Source organism: Cherax quadricarinatus, chromosome 84 (genome assembly GCF_038502225.1).
Source record: "Cherax quadricarinatus isolate ZL_2023a chromosome 84, ASM3850222v1, whole genome shotgun sequence".
NCBI lineage: Eukaryota > Metazoa > Arthropoda > Malacostraca > Decapoda > Parastacidae > Cherax > Cherax quadricarinatus.
This window is the reverse complement of record NC_091375.1, coordinates 11,459,473-11,465,790: the sequence shown is the minus strand read 5'-3', so window position 1 is coordinate 11,465,790 and position 6,318 is coordinate 11,459,473. Positions and strand designations below refer to the sequence as shown.

The 6,318-nt window shown below is 45.7% G+C and overlaps 1 long non-coding RNA gene across 1 annotated transcript; it reads left to right on the top strand.

The window, feature by feature from the left end:
* The first annotated feature begins 1,294 nt into the window (after positions 1-1,294).
* LOC128705684 (uncharacterized) lies at positions 1,295-3,501 on the top strand. The gene is made up of 3 exons (XR_008409742.2): positions 1,295-1,504; positions 1,754-1,832; positions 2,089-3,501. It is a non-coding gene; the product is annotated as an uncharacterized lncRNA (long non-coding RNA).
* Positions 3,502-6,318: the final 2,817 nt, after the last annotated feature.

Genomic DNA, 6,318 nt, shown 5'->3' with positions numbered 1-6,318 from the left:
TCCTTACACCTGTTGTCCTGTTCACCTAGCAGCAAATAGGTACCTGGGTGTTAGTCGACTGGTGTGGGTCGCATCCTGGGGGACAAGATTAAGGACCCCAATGGAAATAAGTTAGACAGTCCTCGATGACGCACTGACTTTCTTGGGTTATCCTGGGTGGCTAACCCTCCGGGGTTAAAAATCCGAACGAAATCTTATCTTATGTTATCTTATCTTAAGTGTGCTGAAGTAGATTATCTGGATATGTTGTTGGTACACCTGTGGGAAGTGTACGTTTTTTTTTGGGGAGGATTGTGTATACGTATGTTAATAATAATAATAATAATAATCTTTATTTACTACAAGTACATGTACATGGTATACAGTCCTCGCTGACAACAATGACATACTACTACATGGAAAGCCACTTGTTATGCTGAGCATCTCGGGCAAATTAGGTCAGTGTCCCAGGATGCGACCCACACCAGTCGACTAACATCCAGGTACCCATTTTACTGATGGGGAACATAGACAACAGGTGGAAAGAAACACGCCCAATGTTTCTACTCTGGCTGGGAATCGAACCCAGGCCCTCGCCGTGTGAAGCGAGAGCGTTAACCACCAGGCCACTTTAATTTTGTTGTTACATGTTGATTGGTTTAGTGACATATGTTTGCTTCCATGTATAATGTATACTGTATTTTAAATAAAATATAAAAAAGTAGTATATAAGGTAAGGCCTCACTCAGCTTGGAAATCAAACCTGGATTCTTTAGATTGGCAGCTTAATGCCCTACTATTACTATGAGTCACTCGTGAACTACGGTATCACGCCAAATATATTTAATCTAAGAACATAACGTTGTCCAGAAATCTAACAAAATAATCATAATAAGACCACCACCACTCAGAAAACAAAGCAATAATTTTTTTTTTCTTAGGCTTTGTGGCCCCTCAAGGAAGGTTCCTTGATGTTGGTGAGGGGCTCTTGATTTATGGAATAGGATCTGTGCTCCAGTTCCCCGAATTAAGCCTGAATGCCTTCCACATCCCCCCCCCAGGCGCTGTATAATCCTCCGGGTTTAGCGCTTTCCCCTTGATTATAATAATAATAATAATTAGGCTTTGTGGAAATTTTGGCATAATTTTAATAACTTATAATATATAAATTTTAATAATGTAAATAAGGTGTAAAATTTGTTGCTAGTGATCTAAATTTAATGTTGGAGTGAAAAGAGAACCATTATTGTGGATTGACGGGCGGGGGGGGGGGACGCCGCCGTGGAGAGCGTGGGGGGGGGGGACAGGACGCCATCATGGAAAAAGAGGGAACGCTGCTCACGCCAACCGTCGAAAGAAATCGAGCTTCATCGGCGCAAAAATTGTGTGGAGCGGCTTCACGTGACAATCAAATAATGCAGTAATGTCTCCCCACTGCAACATGTTCAGTTAATTTGTGTGAAACCAGTACAATAGTGGTAAAACTGGAAATTATAAAAGAGCACCGTTGGCGTCCCTGCCATGGGTAAGTAAGGCTGCTCTTATGTACAGTAGGAGACTCCTCGTATTTCTTGCTGCTATGTAGCGTTAGTATGTGTTCCACCTGTGGTTCAAATTGGTAAATGTTAATTATTAAAAATGTATTTAATATGCTTACAATATGCTGTTATAGTGTTGATTTTAATTAGAACGTACCATGTTTTCCAGTCAACTCGTACACTCCACACAATAAATTTTACCAGTTACTGGTTTTATTAAATAAATATAATGGCAGGTGCAGCGTGTGTGTGGCTGAAGGTTGACGGCGTCTGAGGAATAACTTTCCTGCCATCACTCACTACCAACAATAATTGGTAAGATAATAGTTAAGCTTGTACATGTAATGTCTCATTATTATTATTATTATTATTATTATTATAGTCAAGGGGAAGCGCTAAACCCGTAGGATTATACAGCGCCTGGGGGGGAATATGGAAGGAATTCAGGCTTAATTTGGGGAACTGGAGCACAGATCCAATTCCCTAAATCAAGAGCCCCTCACCAACATCAAGGAACCTTCCCCGAGGGGTAATTTCTCACAGGATTGTTTAATGACGGGTTCTTTTACAGACTCATTTTCTCCGCATCCAGAGGAAAGACTTTTTCAAGTCGGCCGTCTCCCACCGAGGCAAACATCTGCCAAGTACACAACACCTGTACCTCTCCCTGAGAACACCTGTAGCAAACATCTGCCAAGTAGACAACACCTTCACTTCTCCCAGAACACCTGGAGGTTATTCCGGGGATCAACGCCCCCGTGGCCCGGTCCATGACCAGGTCTCCCGATGGATCAGGGCCTGATCAACTAGACTGTTACTGCTGGCCGCACGCAGTCCAACGTACGAGCCACAGCCCGGCTGATCCGGCACTGACTTTAGGTATCTGTCCAGCTCTCTCTTGAAGGCAGCCAGGGGTTTATTGGCAATTCCCCTAATGCTTGATGGGAGGCTGTTGAACAGTTTTGGGCCCCGGACACTTATAGTGTTTTCCCTTAGTGTACCAATGGCGCCCCTACTTTTTATTGGGGGCATTTTGCATCGCCTGCCCAGTCTTTTACTTTCGTAGGGAGTGATTTCTGTGTGCAGATTTGGGGCCATTCCCTCCAAGATTTTCCAGGTGTAGATTATGATATATCTCTCCCTCCTGCGTTCCAACGAGTACAAGTCAAGTGCAAATATCTGCCAAGTACACAACACCTGTACTTCTCCCTGAGAACACCTCTAGCAAACATCTGCCAAGTACACAACACCTGTACCTCTCCCTGAGAACACCTGTAGCAAATATCTGCCAAGTACACAACACGTGTACTTCTCCCTGAGAACACTTGCGCAAAACATCTGCCAATGACACGACACCTGTACCTCTCCCTGAGAGCACTTGTGGCAAACATCTGCTAAGTACACAACACCTGTACCTCTCTCAGAACACTTGTGGCAAACCTGCTAAGTACACAACACCTGTACCTCTCCCAGAGAACACCTGTGGCAAACATCTGCCAAGTACACAATACCTGTACCTCTCCCAGAGAACACCTCTAGCAAACATCTGCCAAGTACACAACACCTGTACCTCTCCCAGAGAACACCTCTAGCAAACATCTACCAAGTACACAACACCTGTACCTCTCCCAGAGAACACCTCTAGCAAACATCTGCCAAGTACACAATACCTGTACCTCTCCCAGAGAACACCTCTAGCAAACATCTGCCAAGTACACAACACCTGTACCTCTCCCTGAGAACACTTGTGGCAAACATCTGTCAAGTACACAACACCTGTACCTCTCCCTGAGATCACATGTGGCACACATCTGCCAAGTACACAACACCTGTACCTCCCAGAGAACACCTCTAGCAAACATCTGCCAAGTACACAACACCTGTACCTCTCAGAGAACACTTGTGGCAAACATCTGCCAAGTACACAATACCTGTACCTCTCCCAGAGAACAGCTAGCAAACATCTGCCAAGTACACAACACCTGTACCTCTCCCAGAGGTACAGGTGCTCAATCACAGCTCTGATTACACTTTCCTCCCAACCCCCCACGTCGAGACTTAATGCTCTCAATACAGAAATTCCTTTACCTCCTATCCTATATATCACCCTATTTAACCACCCCTTGACACTCCTCAGTCCATCACAAAAATATACAACATGAAAAGCAGACTCCTCCCCACCACATATCCCGCACACACCCCCGTCAACGACCCGTCTGTCCCATAGAACCACACCCGACGGTAAAATGCCGTGCAGAAAACGATACATTACATCCCGATCACGAGGTTGCAACCTCGTCCTACTCAACCTATTCTATTAATGTCCGGTCCTGCCAACGGATATACTGCTGCCACATGCCAGACCATACTATATAACATCACATTCACCACTATTACACGTTGATGTATCGTCAAATGCAAGGGTCTCAAAACATTTAACCTACCCACCAACCTATCCATTGCCCTCCCAGAATTAAGCATCCGTGCCTCCCCGGCATTCCCCATATAAATTATCCCACACACCTTTAGTCTATCCACCACACACCAACGCACAGCTGTTTCCCATCGCGCCCTCCCTACCCAATTCCCTAAGACCAATAATTTCGATTTCTCCACATTCACTTTTAAACCTGTAACACCTTCAAAACCACCAATTACATCCTCCACCTCATGTAAACTTTCCTCCCTGCTCATTAGAATTGTTGTATCATCCACATACCCTATTATTCCCATCCCACCATTCTCCACACCACGTACCACCCCTAAACATCGCCCCACTGCCCTATAAAAAGGGTCCTGTATACAAGCAAACAACAGTTGAGACAGAGGACAACCTTGCCTTATGCCTCTACCCACACGTACACCTACCCTATTATACAAAGTCTCAATCCAACGTACCATCTCTTCCCCAAAACCCTGCCTCCGTAAGATATGCCACAGTGCCTTTCGTTCTACGCAATCATACGCAGCCTGCCAATCCAATGCTAAGACACCTCCCCCCCTTTCATTCCCCCCCTCCATACTTTTCACAAAATCTTTTATTATTCCATGTCCCTCATACATCGTCCTTCCAGGCACCCCATACTGACCTCTCGCAACAACTCTATCACGCACTTCAGCCTGTTCCCCAAGATTTTTGCGAATATCTTATAATCAGCACATAACAACGACAACGCCCTGTAGTTCTGCACTGTAGTAGGGCCTTCCCCTTTTGGAATCAATACTACTACTGCAGTACGCTGCAACTCACCCATCCTCCCCTCACTTTTCATCACATTCATCAGGTTCACTAAAAAATCCTTCAACACACTCCAATGCTTCACATAGAATTCACAAGGTAACCCATCTATACCTGGCGCTTTACCTCTCGCCATATTCTCCAAAGCTCTCCATACCTCCCCCTCTTCAATATCCCCTCCCAATGCCATACGATCACTTCCTCTCAGCACACAAGATACATTCTCTCCCAATCTCTCTAAATCCTCACCGTTCACTCCTACACTCCGCAAATATTTTCCAAACCAACTATCCATAAAACCACTCATACCCTCAGTAGTTCTCAACTCCTGACCCTTCGTATACCCACCTAAGTTCTCGTGTACTACCAGCTTATTAATTTCCATTGCCAACCTGCGTCTCCGCTGACCCCGTAACACACAGGCTGACGGCCTGTCACCCCAAATCGCCTCCTCTAACCCACCTTGCACCCTCGCCTCATCAAATCTCTCATTGTGCATATCCCTTATCTGCCACTTTAATGCTTCAATTTCCTCCATTGGATACACACCTGTCACAGCACCCCTCTGATAACAACCCTGCAACCGCCCCTCTAAATACTGTTGAAGCCCATATGTCATCCATGCCTCATTCTTTCCCCTTCGCACATAGTATTGCCTGATCCTCGTCTTTGCAACCCCATCCCACCACCCCAATAAATCGCTTGCACTCTTACCCCCACCCCATAAGTCCTCCCACAAACTTTCAAAATCCCCTCCCTCCACCCCCTCACCCAGTAGTCGTACATTCAGCTTCCAGTACCCCAAATATCTCTTAGGCAAACCGTCCCAATTTAAATCAGCATAAACCGCCCTATGATCTGAATAAACGACATTCACCGTCTGCACCCGCGTCACCCTCACTCCCCTTGTCACATACAACCTATCTAATCGTGCAGCATATCCCTTTCTATGAAATGTGTGCTCTTATCTCGCAATCCCCTCCATCAACTATATCCCTCAATCCCACACCTCTCAATAGATTCCCTAAACCTGCCAAAAAACACCCTGCCCCTCTCGGTTCCACATCCTTCCTGCGCACCACACAGTTCAGTCGCCACCAACTATTGTCACTGACGGTAATGACCGCAAATAATATACCAATACGTTATTCATAATTCATTCTTTACCCTTACATCATTCTCAGCCGGCACATACACACAAACGACTGCCATCCGCTCACCTCTCCACCACCCATCTATTCTTAACAGACGACCCCCCCCCTTCACTCCTCAGAACAACAAACGGGCTCGGCTCTCGGATCAGGATTCCCACCCCTCCCTTCATTCGCTCCGAATACATCACAAACACTCTGTACCCATCCACATCCAATTCCTTTCCCAGCTTGAAATTGTTCCTGCACAAAAACAATGTCTATAGCATAACGTCTTAAAAATCCCTTTACCCACAGACGCTTCTCACTCGCACACAATCCATTAATATTCACTGTCATGCACCGGAAACCTACTTATGGGATTTCACCCTCTGCCCCTTTTCACCTTTCACTGACACGCTTTCAGTGTGTC